This window comes from Meriones unguiculatus, chromosome 12 (assembly GCF_030254825.1).
Source record: "Meriones unguiculatus strain TT.TT164.6M chromosome 12, Bangor_MerUng_6.1, whole genome shotgun sequence".
NCBI classification, from domain to species: Eukaryota; Metazoa; Chordata; class Mammalia; order Rodentia; family Muridae; genus Meriones; species Meriones unguiculatus.
This window is the reverse complement of record NC_083360.1, coordinates 35,220,386-35,233,802: the sequence shown is the minus strand read 5'-3', so window position 1 is coordinate 35,233,802 and position 13,417 is coordinate 35,220,386. Positions and strand designations below refer to the sequence as shown.

The 13,417-nt window shown below is 42.8% G+C and overlaps 1 pseudogene; it reads right to left on the bottom strand.

Annotated features, from left to right (window-relative positions):
* Window positions 1–1,264: 1,264 nt before the first annotated feature.
* LOC110555163 (adenosylhomocysteinase-like) lies at window positions 1,265–2,692 on the bottom strand (annotated as a pseudogene).
* Window positions 2,693–13,417: the final 10,725 nt, after the last annotated feature.

Below are 13,417 nucleotides of genomic sequence, written 5' to 3'. Positions count from 1 at the left end.
AGCGTCTGCATTGATAGTCTGCAGGGCAGAGCCTTTCAGAGGCCCTCTGTGCCAGGCTCCTGACTTGTTCCCTGTTTTCTCCTTCTTCTGATGTCCATCCTCTTTGCCTTTCTGGATAGGAATTGAGCATTTTAGCAAGAGTCCTCCCTCTTGATTAGTTTCTTTAGGTGTACAGATTTTAGTACATTTATCCTATATTATATGTCTATAAGAGTGAGTATATACTGTGTGCATCCCTCTGCTTCTGGGATAGTTCACTAAGGATGATCTTTTCCATATCCCACCATTTACCTGCAAATTTCATGATTTCCTTGTCTTTTTTTTTTTTTATTGCTGAGTAATATTCTATTGTGTAGATATGCCACAATTTGTGCATCCATTCCTCCACTGAGGGACATCTGGGCTGGGACACATAATTTTAAAATAGATTTTTATTTTTTAAAAGTAGAAAATTAATAAACTGCATAAAAATATTAAAAAACATGGAGAACGGTAAGTCTATAACCACTGCCACCTTTTGAATTTGAGGCCATTTAGTAGTCAGGTAAACTAAAGGCTGCTTCTTATCCTTTACCCTTCCTCCATCTTGCATGGGTTGTTCTGTGGCCACGTCACTCACTGATAGTTCCATGGGTATTTTTAAGATGGCTTTCAGCAGTTCCCAGCACATTTAACAATAGTAGCTTTTTGTTCATTGTGGTTGTTGCAAATAACTTTCTGTTTACTTGCCTATTAATTTTACTTTTCCCTTATTGTTTTTTTAGGCACCAGAAATTGTATTTAATCTACCTTCCTCTTTTAACATTCTAAATAGTATGTAAATATTATAAACCAAATTAATCTTTGAGACCCAGGCTTATGATAAGCACCATCAATTACACAATAGGGGCAGGCCTTTGTTTTTCCAGCCCCTTTCAGTGTCTAGCTGTCACTTGTCCTTTCATGGTTGTCTCTTAGTCTATTCTAACCCTGTGAAAGAGGGACAAAAAGCGCCAGCCTCAGTATTGTGAGGTTTAAGAGATGGCTCAATAGTAAATAAGCGAAGCTCTCAGGAGCCTTCCAACTCCAGGGGTTGCTGCCCTTTGCTAGAGCTTCTTCTCAGGGCCTGGGCTGAGAAACCAGCAGATCTGTAAACCAAGCACATGGACCTAAAGACTAAGTGAGGGCCTGGATGGTAAGGTGTGAGGGCTTGTGACCACCACTAGCAATATCCAGCTTCAGGACTTCTGAGCTCACGTCCCCTGGGGATGGCTCCAAGGTACCTCTATCTTGACTGGGGACTCTCCGTTCCCTTTGCCACACCTGGAACAGTGTGAGGAATACAACAGAGGCCAAAGGCAAAGTAGCCAGCCCCAGTGGTGAAGCAACTGCAAAGTTGGTGACATTTTCTCTTGGGAAAGAGAGATAGGGCCTGGAACAAGAGATAGGGCAGCTGGAAGGTGAAGGGCAGTCCCGGCTCTCGGTAGCGGTAGTGGTCAGGCTTGAAGGGGTTGTCAATGGACATGCCCAGGTACTGGGCCTGCTTCTCAGTCTTCTTGGGCAGCTTTACATTCGGCTTGCCCAGGTGGGCTTCAAATACTGCCTCATCCAGCTTCTTAGGCATGAAGTGAACCCCAACGGGGTATTTCTCTGGGTGTGTCCACAACGCAGTCTGTGCCATCACCTGGTTTGTGAGGGAGTTGTTGTGGTGGCCCATGGCACAACCAGGGTTGACCAGCAGGCCTTCATCTGGCAGGATGATGTGGTGCCCATTCTTTAGGCAGTCATGGTCCACCTGGGGCCTGATGCTTACCTTCTCCACAGCATTCTCATTGAGACATTTCTCATCAATCTCCACATGGAAGTGTCCAGTGTTACACACAATGGCATCACCCTTCATCTGTTCAAAGCGCTGGCCAAGGATGACATCAACACAGCCTGTGGTGGTAACAAAGATATTACCCTCCTTACAAACCTCACCCATGGTGGTCACCTCATAGCCCTCCATGGCAGCTTGTAGTGCATTGATGGGCTCAATCTCAGTGGTGATGACTCAGGCCCCAAAATCCCTCAGGGCATGGGCATAACCCTTGCCCACATCACCATAACCTGCTACTATCACCACCTTTCCCGAAGTCATCATATCTGTGGCCCATTTGATGCCATTTATGAGTGACAGCCATAGAAGTTGTCAAACTTGCTCTTGGTGACAGAATCATTGACATTGATGGCAGACACCTTCAGTTATCCCTTTGGCCATCATCTTGTAGAGGTTGTGGACTCCAGTCATGGTCTCCTCAGAGATACCATGAATGCCTGACAGGAGCTGTGGATATTTGATGTGGAAGAGGTTAGTAAGGTCACCACCATCATCCAGAATCATGTCGAGGTACTCCTTATCTGTTTGGTACTTCCAGGAGAACACTGAAGTGCCAGCCTTGGCAATGGCAGCTGTGCATGGTCCTGAGTAGTGAGCATGTTGCAGATAGACCACTGCACCTCAGCACCCAGAGCCACAGAGTCTCAACAAGGACAGCGGGCTCCACAGTCATGTGCAGGCAGCAATGTGAGCACCCTTCAGCGGCTTGGAGGCCGAGTACAACTCCTGCATGTGCAACAAACCTGGCGTCTCATTCTCTGCTATGGCCAAGGCCTTTCGTCCCCAAGCAGCCAGGCCAGTGTCCGTGGCTTTGTAAGGTGGTTTATCAGACATGCTGGCAGCACTTTTGCTAGGAGTGATGAACTCAGTGAAGGGGCCCAGACAGCCCAGGGCAGGGCTTCCCTTACTGTTTTAAGACACAATTCACATACAGAATTTGTCATTGTAAGGCGCATGACTCAGTGTTAGTCGTTCTTAAGACTGTACAGCCACCACTCACACCACTTACATACTGTGTCCCCCAACCCAGAGCCCAACCAACCTTCTCTATTCTCTCCACCCTCAGCCGCTAAGACCACTGATGTGCCTTTTGTCTCTTTGGACATTTCCTAAAACTTAAATAATTACTTTGAGGTCTTTAGTATCAGGCTTCTTTCCTTAATATTTTCAAACAGCATCCAGACTGTCTCACGCATCATTGTATCATTTGTTTGTATGTCAGAATAATGGTCTACCATAGGATGTAACATTTTCCTTACCCATCCATCAGCTCCTGGGTGTTTGAGTTATGTGCACACTTTAGCTATTGTAAAGAATCCTGCCATGAGCATTTGCGTGCAGCTATCTGTGTGAACTGGTTCTGAGGCATGCCTCATGGACTTGCTGGATCCTCTTATAGTTCTGTGTTTAATATGGTTCTGTGCTCCCAGGGTGGTTTTGAAACTGCCTTCAGCATTTCCCGCTCCAGCAGCAGTAAAGACGATGGTTTCACTTGTCCACATCCTCACCCACACGTGTTATCTGTTTTGCTTGTGGCAGGCATCCTAGGGGCTGCGAGATTGCAGTGCTCTTTCCTTGTAGTTCCTGTAATGGCTGATAACAATGAGATTGATTTCAGGCACCTTTTGGCAATTTCTCTAAGGTATGTAGAGAAATGTCTACTAAAACTCAGTTAGTGGGGTTTTCATGTGTCTGTTTCTTTTTGGTCTTGTTTGGTCTTTAAATTAGTGTATTATTCAGAGCCCTTTATACATTCTGATCCTGGACACATACCAGATATATGATGGGGAAAAATGTGTCCTCCCATTCTGTGAATTGTCTTTTCAGGCTACCTTTCTCAATGAAAATTTTATGCGCATTGGCATTTTGCCTGCCTAAGTCTGTGTACCACATGTGTGCCTGGTGCTCTGGAGCACAGAAGTTACAATCCTCTGGAACTGGCATAATGAATGGATATGAGCTGCCATTTGGTTACTGAGATGGGGCCCCAGATCCCCTGGAAGAGCAGCCAGTGCTCTTAGCTGTTCAACCACCACTCCAGTCCCCTCCTCCCAATCTCTTAACAATGGGCCTTGATTTCACAAAAAGGTTTTAATCTGAATTTCATTCAAATGAGATGTTTTTCTTTCAGTTGCATGCATTTTGGGGTGTTATAAATGGAAAGCTGTTGCCCAATTCAAGGTCACAAGATTTCTCCTAAAAGCTTTGTCTTAAGCTCTTGCACCTAGATATTTGATTCTTTTGCACTTCATTTTTGTATATGGTGTGAGGTAGGGTTCTGGACTACCCATCAGTACCTAATTATCCCTAATTATCTATTCTCTGAAAAGACTGTCACCCTGAATGGGCTGCCCTGGTGCACTGTCGAATCGGGTAGTCATAGAGCCACGAGCCTGGTTTTAGACTTTCCATTCCACCCGCATTGATCTTTGTGCTGGTGTCAGGATGTGCTGAGAACCATGGGCTTCAGCGAGCTTTTGAAGTGTGAAAATGTGTGTCAACCTTGTTCTTTTCGCAGACTTTTTGAGCTATTTTGAGTCCTTGCATTTCCATATGAAATTTCAGATGGGGCTGCATCAAGTGCGTAGAACGTTGGCAAAGAATTGCCATCTTTACAGCAGTAAGCTTCTAATCCTCACGAACGAGCAAGCTTCCCGTGTATTTAAACTGATTTTTGTATGTTGTATATTGTAGGATTACAGACTTTCATAATTAATTTTGGCTGTTAGGGTTTATTTTTTTTTTTTTGCTTTGTTGTTATGCATATTTCTTCCTTCAGATTTTCTATAGACAAGACCATATTGTCTATAATTAAAGATGGTTTAAATTTATTTTTTTTTCCAATCAGAATACTTGTTTTCTTCTTGCCCAATTATATTGACTAGAACTTCTGGTAGATTCGATGGTGAACAGAAGTAAGAACATACATTCTGGTTTTGTTCCTGTGCTTAGGGTAAAACATTTGTTTTTTCAACATAATGTGCACTGTCAGCTCTGAGTTTCTCATGGACAGTCTTCGTTCTGTTGAGAAAGCACCCCTCTAGTCCTGACCTGTTTCTTTATTTTGAAAGGGTGCCAGATTTGGTCAAATGCTTTTTCAGTGTCTTTGATATGATTTTATGTATTCCTCCTTTCTCCTATTAATATATACTGCATCCCAGGTGGCTTGGGTCCCAGAAACCTGACTAGGGAATGAAGAAAGAACAGATGCATGTACAGAAAAGCTGGGGTCACGTGGGTTGCGCGTACTCTGACGGAGTGGCACCAACTATGCCACACCCCGGAACCTCAGTGTGTTTATTACACACAACATGGGGGTATGGGGTGGGAGGGAGGAAATGTAGCTAGTCTCATCAGGAGGTATTTGTAGGTCAGCAGTCTCAGGCAGCAAATGTCAGGAGGGAAACTCTGCAGCCACTGAGTGTCACATACAGTGACCAATCATGTAAATATTTGTACTTGAGCATTCAGACTCAGAGCCCAGGAGGGCATTACTAATTCTGAGCCTGATCCATACGGAGAAGGCTTTGCATTGCCCTGGATCTGAGGCTCTGGATCCTCAACATGGATGCGCCTGTCAACAATGTACGTTCACTCAGGACTTCATCTTCCCTTTACACATTCACTCAGGGCTCCCTCAGCTTCCCAAATGTTCTATAGTATATTGTTTATTTGTTTGTTTCATATGCTGAGCCATCTTTACATTCCTAAACTAAACCCCACAGAGTCATTGTTCAATCATTGCGCGTTATCTTTATTATGTGCTATTGGGTTCGGTTTCCAATTAAGCTGAGGATTTACAATGTTATTCACCATGGTTGTCGGTTTCATTTCTTTGTGTGATTTTGGTATCAGGCTAACAGTGGTCTCATAGAATAAGTTGAAAATTATTTCCTCCTATTGTATGTTTAGAAGTTTGCGACACACTTGTGTTAATTTTTCTTTAAGCATTCAATAGAATCCACCAACAAAGCCATCTGGTTTCAGGATTTTCTTCGTTGAAGGTTTTTTAAAATGACTAACCCAAAAACTTTACTTACTATGGCTTTATATTGATTTTCCTTTTTTGTTTTTTTGTTTTTTTTAACTCCATTTGTGAATTTCTAGGAACTGTTTCATTGTGATTATCTGATATATTAGCCTAGAATTAACCACAATCTTTCATTAAAATTCTTTTTTTATTTATGTTTGTGTGAGATCAGATGTGGATGCCCACACACGTGTCTGGGCATGTGGGCGGAGGTTAAAAGTCAGCCTCAGGGCCATCTACTTCAGGCTCTGAGACAAGGTTCCTCACTGGGACCTGGAGCTTTTCAATGAGGCTGGGCTGACTGGCCACTGGGGTCCTGGAACCGCCTTTCTCTGCCTTCCCTTCTCCAGGGTTACAAGTATAGAAAGCTGTGTCTGGCTTTCAGCAGAGCACTGAGGGCCAAACTCAAATTCTCACGCTGGTGAGGCAAGCATTGTATGCCACCGCCTAACTTCAGCATCTCATCTGGCCCGTAAAATTCATTTCATTGCTGTAAATTTAATAAGTCACGACGTCTTCTCAGGAGTGAGTGTGTGTGTGTGTGTGTGTCTGCTGCTGTTGCTGTTTTGAAGGTTTAGGGGGTGTTGGTTTGTTTCTTGAGACAGAATCTCACTATGTGATCTTGGACCCCTGAAACGCGTTACACAAAGCAGGCTGGCCTTAAGCCTGTGTGGTCCTCTTGCCTTTGCCTCCCTAGTGTCTGTACTATAGGCATGTGCAACATGAACAGACAATCTTTTATTCTTGATTCCCAGAAACAAAGAGATTTTCCCCTCAGTCTGATAAAAAGTTTGCCTTTTCTGTTGATTTCTTGAAAAGACCAAGTTATTAGTTAAATGGTTCACTCTCTTGTTTCTATAATCTCTGCTTCATTCAAATATTCATTATTTCTTTCCTTCTTCTTGCTGTGGGTTTAATTTGCTCCATTATTTTTTAAGGCAGAAGATAGAGAGATGATTAATTTTATATGTCAGCTTAACAAGGCAGGATGCCCAGATAGTTGGTCAAACATGTGACAGTGTGAAGATATTTAAGTGAAATGAGCATCCGATTTTATGAATTTTCAATAAAGCATGCTGCCTTCCATGGTGTGGGTGAGATCTATCCATCCAATTTAAAGTCTTCAGGCATTCGCTCTAGCCTGCATCTGGACTCAAAATATCAACCAGTCCCTTTCTCTCCTCTCTCTCTCTCTCTCTCTCTCTCTCTCTCTCTCTCTCTCTCTCCTGTCCCAGTTTGCTTTCTGTTGCTGTGATAAACAGCATGACCAAATGGAACTCTGGGAGGAAAGGGTTTCTTTAGCTTACACTTCCACATAACAATCCATCACTGAGAAGTGGGAACTCAAGAAGGAACTGGGAAGAGGAACATAAGCAAGAGACCACTTATTGGCTCGCCTCTATGAGCTTCTTAGCAGCATCTACAGCCCAGGACCACGTGCCAAGAGGTGGCAACACCCACAGTGAGCTAGGCCCTCCCACATCAATCAAGAAAGTGCCCCCGTAGACTCATTTACAGGCCAATCTGAGGGAGGAAACTTCTCAGCTGATGTTCCCTCTTCCCAGGTGACTAGTTTATGTCAGGTTGGCAAAAACTAACCAGCACAAACTCATTCCATATGTATGTGGAATATAGATATGGAATATAAATATATTGAAGTATATATATTGACTCTCTTTCCTCAAGGAACCCTAACTAAAACAGTTCAATTCTTTCTAAAACTTTGTGTGTGTCTGTGTGCATACATGCACATGCACACACCACGTGCACACACCACGTGCACACATGTGCGTGTGCACTGCATGCATACAGGTACACACAGACGGCAGAATTTGAGTATAGAGATGTATAGGTATAAATATCCCTGCAGGCATTGTTTTTACTTACAACCCATTAGTTTTGGTCCTATCCCACAAGTTAGGTTTTCATTTTCATTCATCTCAATGTACTTCCTAATTTCTCTTGTGGTTTTTTTTTTTCCCTCTTTGACCCATTAGTTTATGAGAGATTGTCTATTTTTAGTTCCTTTAAAAGGATATACATTTTTATGAGTTCCACAAATTTCCTTCCCTGATTGATGTCTGGTTTTAGTCCATGTTCAAGGAAAATGCTTTGGTCTTAATTCTTTGACTTTTCTTGAGTATGTTAAGTGACCTCATATATGGCCCAACCTGAAGAACAGTTCCTATGCATTTAAGAAGAATGCATGCATTGCGCTTTTGGAAAAAGTACTTATCTATCACATTTTAAGTGCAAATGTGCATCTTCATTTCTGATTTTTATATAATTAGAAATACCCATACTGAGATTACATAAATATTTACCTCCACCAGCTTCAGCTTTTTAACAATGACTGACTTGAAATGCAGCCATATTTCATCAAGGAACCCACAAATTCCTCCATAGAAAAGAAGTTGACTCTGAACATCCACCAAATACAAGCCAAGGCCTGGAGAGGAGGACCTGACACGGGGCTGCCCAACAATGCCCACTCACCCCTCGTGGGACTATTAACTTCTTGCTTAACTTTGCCAAACTGAGGATGCTATTTTAGCTTACAGACAGACATCAACAAGTCAGGTGTACCTTGGGTATTTCTTTGCTAGGGATATATTTGTTTGCTTCCACAGAACGGCACAGTTCAATCTGGGCAACTTAAACAGCAGACATCCATCATTTCACAGTGTGGGAGGCCAGAAGCCCAAGGTCAAGCTATCAGCTCCTTCTGAGACTGTGAGGGAATCTGTTCCAACTTCCCCCAGCCTCTGGTGGCTCCTTAGCTTGTGGCAATGTCACTCTAACCCTCACATGGAATTCTCATTATGTACGCATATGTCCAAATTTCCCTCTTAATGTGGGTTCCCATTATATTGAATTAGAAGTCCATCCGATTAAGGAGAGCTAGTGAAGTCTAACCCCACTAATTATGACTGCAACAACTCTACTTCCAAATAAGAGCACATTATGAGTTGCTGGGAATTACAATTTTAACATGTAAATTTATGGGAGGGAAGAATTCAACCTATAACAATTTAAATATGGTAAAATATGCAGATCTTACAAGTCTGGATTTACACATGAGCTAGCTCTTTCCCCCAGAGCAACACTACTTTACAGTCTTGCTTTTAAAGATCAAAGATGACAGTTGTTTTTTCAACATCTGGTCATAACTGCCCATCTTTGTGGGAACTGCCATCCCACAGCCTGTTCTTTTCTGAGCATGAGACTCACTCCCAGGTCTGTTTGTTCTGTGAGGCGACATCTGTGAGCCACTCTGAGGCTGTCTTATGGGCTGCTGTGGTGCTTGCTGTGACCTTCTCAAGAATCAGGCTTCACCTGGTTCTTATTCAAGTTAATCGAAACGGCAATGAAACTCACACAGGGCCCCAGGACGAAGACTGCCTGCTGCAGCCCTTCCCCCAGGACACTTCAGCCCCTGACTCACGGGCGGCTTCCTATAGGTCTTCATGGCTGGATGTGCAGAAACAGAACCACAGCAGTTGTGACAGTTTGCAGCACCAGTGTCACCTTCTCCTGAAGATCATCTCCTCTTGGTTGAATATGTTGTTCCTCCATCCACAAAGTCACTCAAGAAAATATACCTGGAGCTGCCTAACTGTTCTGCACCCACCCACGGGACCTCCTGGTCCATCCCTGCCTTAGCAAGGGTCAACTATTCATCCTGCCACAGACTTCCCCTTCTTGTGTGCCACGCTATCATCAGCTGAAGTTTTCTAAAACGGAAAAATAAGGCTCTCTTATTCTTGTGTGTCACTCTGCCCAGGGCCTCCTCCCATATCCTTGGAATGCAGGCTATAAAGGGGAAATTGCCACTAGGCAAATAACCTCTTGAACTTGACAAAAACAATCTTTAATATCTGGCTTTCTTTTTCAGACAAGATTTCTACTAGCAGTCAAGTGGACATCAGGTTCCCCCGGATCCCGAAGGATGGAACTCTGTTCAACCATTTGCAGCCACAAAGGAGGCCATGTTGAACAATCTTCCTTTCCCAGACTCATTTTTACTATCTACACTATGTTACTCTAGTGAAATGTCCTTTCCTAGTGCCACCTTGGTCCAGCTGGCTTCTCACTCAGGCTGGAACTAGCCTGACTGTAGATTAAAGGAAAGTGGTTCCCGCCAAGATCCCCAGCTCCTCTCCCCTAACCATTGGGAAATTCATGAAGAATTCCACCCATTATTTAAAGTCCCCCCTTCTCCTGAATGGGATGCTCAGTCTTTGCTTAGGTTGAAACACTGATCTTAAAGGCCTTCTCCAAGCTTCTCCTAAGCCACAATTTTTTTTTTTTTTTTTTTTTTTTTTTTTTTTACTGCTCGGCAGGTGCTGCGTCTCATCTATTCATTCTGTGACTGCAATTTGAAAAAGGACTGGTTTAGATTTTGAAAAGTAAAAGTAATGAGCCACATTCTTGGGTCTACCTGGCTTTTTCATTCAAACTCTGTACTTCCCACTACTTGGTAATATCTCAGCTTACTCACTCTCACCTTGAGGTCCTTCCTGGATGAGCCTCCCCTGGAAAAGTGGATACTCAGATCTCCTCCCAGAGTAGCTGCGACTCAGTTGTCAACCGGTGTGTGAACCATGGATTACTGCTAAACTTCAGTATCCCTTCTAAGACTCACATCATGGCTTGAGCAAGTTAACTGACCTGTCTGAGCCTTGACTGTTCATCTGTAAAGTCTCAGACTACAACAGAAATCAGTACACAAAAAAGGACAGGTATTGTTCCAAACACTTGAAAACAAAGCGATGTACTTCTGACGTAACCAGGGGGTCAAAGAAAAAAAAATCTCAAGAGAAAGAAATACATATGTAGAACTGAATGCAAACTAGGAGCAAGAACCCCCATCCCCGGCATCCAGCAAAAGTGTTGCTGGGCTGCCAACTGCACACATTAGCAGGAGACAGACACATTGGTAGCTTAGGTCCCAATATATGGAAAGGAATATCCCAACAAGAGCAGAGAAAGGAAACTAATTAGGACAGCGGGAGAGAGAAATCAATAAAATTAGAAACAAAAGTGTTGCCAGCAAAATCACCTTGCCACAACATCTCTGACAAGTCATTCTCTGGCCTTCACACACACACACACACACACACACACACACACACACACACACACTATCTATCTATCCATCTATCTATCTATCTATCTATCTATCTAGTGTCTCTCTATATATATGTATAGTGTATATACAGTGTGTGTATATATATATATAATTTTAAAACCAGAAAGAGAAACCACCGAAACAAAAAAGCAGCTTTACACAGCCAGAACAGAGGGGCCTCTAATAAGAAGACAGAACTTGTCAACATAAACGGAATATGGCCACAGAGTCTGCAGACCTCGAGATTAACACAAATGCATGTGGAAAATATCCCTATATGTGCACATTTGCAAATGAGGTGACGTGAGCCAATTCTTGAAAAAACTCACAAACTATGACAACTCTTCCAATTAGAAAACAGGTCTAATTGTTGAGGGAATTGTCATTTTAAAATGTTTCAAAAGGGCATCTTCATGCTCCCATGGTTTTCTGGGAGAAATCTCGAAAATGTTTGAAAAAGAATTCACATCATTTTCGCATAGACTCTTCAAGAAAATAGGAGCGGATTTTCCACGGTTCATATTATGAGGCCACTCTCAGCACTTTCCAGCAAACAAACCCCAAACCGTACTGCAACATCTGTCTTTCTTATAAATACAAAAGTCCTTAACAAAGCAACATCAAACAGAATTCACAAATCTATTTTTTAAAGTGAATGCTCTGTAACCAGCTGGTATTTAATTCAAGTTTTCAAGAATGGTTCAATATTTAAAAGTCAATCAACGCAACTGTCACAGTAATAAGATAATAAAGAACCACAGTATCATGTCAATTCATGCAGGCAAGGATTTGACAACACCCGACGTGTACTGAAGCCCGCTGAACACACACATATGTGCACGTGAATAGAAGGGAAGGTCCTCAGTCTGACAAGGGGAGTATATAAAACCCTGCATCTACTATTATACTTTCTGGTGAGACACTGAATGTTTGTTTTTCCTTTACGTCAGAAGGTGGGAAGGCTGTCCACTCTCGCCGCCCACACCCAACAAAGTGCTGGCATTTCTATGAAGGCAACTAGATGCAAAATGGGGCAAAGGGCGTGTAAATGGAAAGGCATAGATAAGAGTCATCCCCGCTCTAGACGACGTCACTGTCTCCATAGAACCGCAAAGAATATCCGAATTTAAAAAGGAAACTAGGGCTGGGGAAATGGCTTGGCACAAGACCTGGGATTTGATCTTTAGAACCCATGCCATAAAAACAGAAAAAGGGGAAGGGGTGTGCCCTTCTAATTTTAGAGACATGGGGATCCCAGGAGCTTCCTCAACAGCCTGCCTGTTCCAATAGGCAGCAGGTCTCAATGCCTGATAAATTCCTGCACAGACATATGCTTTATGTATAAATCTGCAAATCAAATGTTAGCTGAAATCATGAAAATTTCTTCACCACATGTATAATTTAACCATTTATTAAAGAAAGCAAATGCCTCCAAAACAGGATGGGCAACATCTCAAGATGGGTGCCTAACAGTGACCTCTGGCCTTGACACACATGACACACGTGCACACACGCACCGTCACATGCATGTATACCTGCACACACGCAAGTGTCTCTTCAAATAAATAAAACTGGGAATTACATAATTTTAATAAGATGCCAACACACAAGATCAGCATCCAAAAGTTGACTGTGTTTTTCATTCCAGGGCTTTTGTGACTTCCTTCGCTCCCCCTTGTGCCTGAGAAATTCCTACCCCAGCTATATGGTTTAGGATATAAATCTACAAATCAAACGTTCACTGAAACAGTGAAGAGTTCTTCTCTTGAGTGGCTATCCAGTGCCAAGCGGTCAGCCCTAAACACATGTAAATATGAGCAACACCAAATGGACACAGTAGGATATATATACACCACATACATACGTGTGAAGAATAAAGATGTTATAAATCTGAGAAAGAGTAGGACCGTGGGAGGAGTTGGAGGAGGAGGAAAGTGGAAATGATAAATATGGCACTCACGAATGAAGTTCTCAAAAATAGCAAGGGGGTACTCCTCCATTGCTGGTGGGAGTGCAGACTTGTACAACCACTTTGGAAATCACTCTGGTGCTTTCTCAGAAAATTGGGGAATAGTTCTACCTCAAAACCCAGCTATACCACTCCTGAGCATATACCCAAAAGATGTCCCACCATACCGCAAGGACACTTGTTCAACTATGTTCATAGCATCTTTATTTGTAATAGCCAGAAAATGGAATCCACCCAGATGTCCCTCAACCAAAGAATGGATAGAGAAACTGTGGTACATTTACACAATGGACTACTACTCAGCTATTAAAATCAAGAAGAATAATGAATTTTGCAGGCAAATGGATGGAACTAGGAAAGACCATCCTGAGTGAGGTATCCCAGAAACAGAAAGACACACACAGTATAAACTCACTTACATGTGGACAT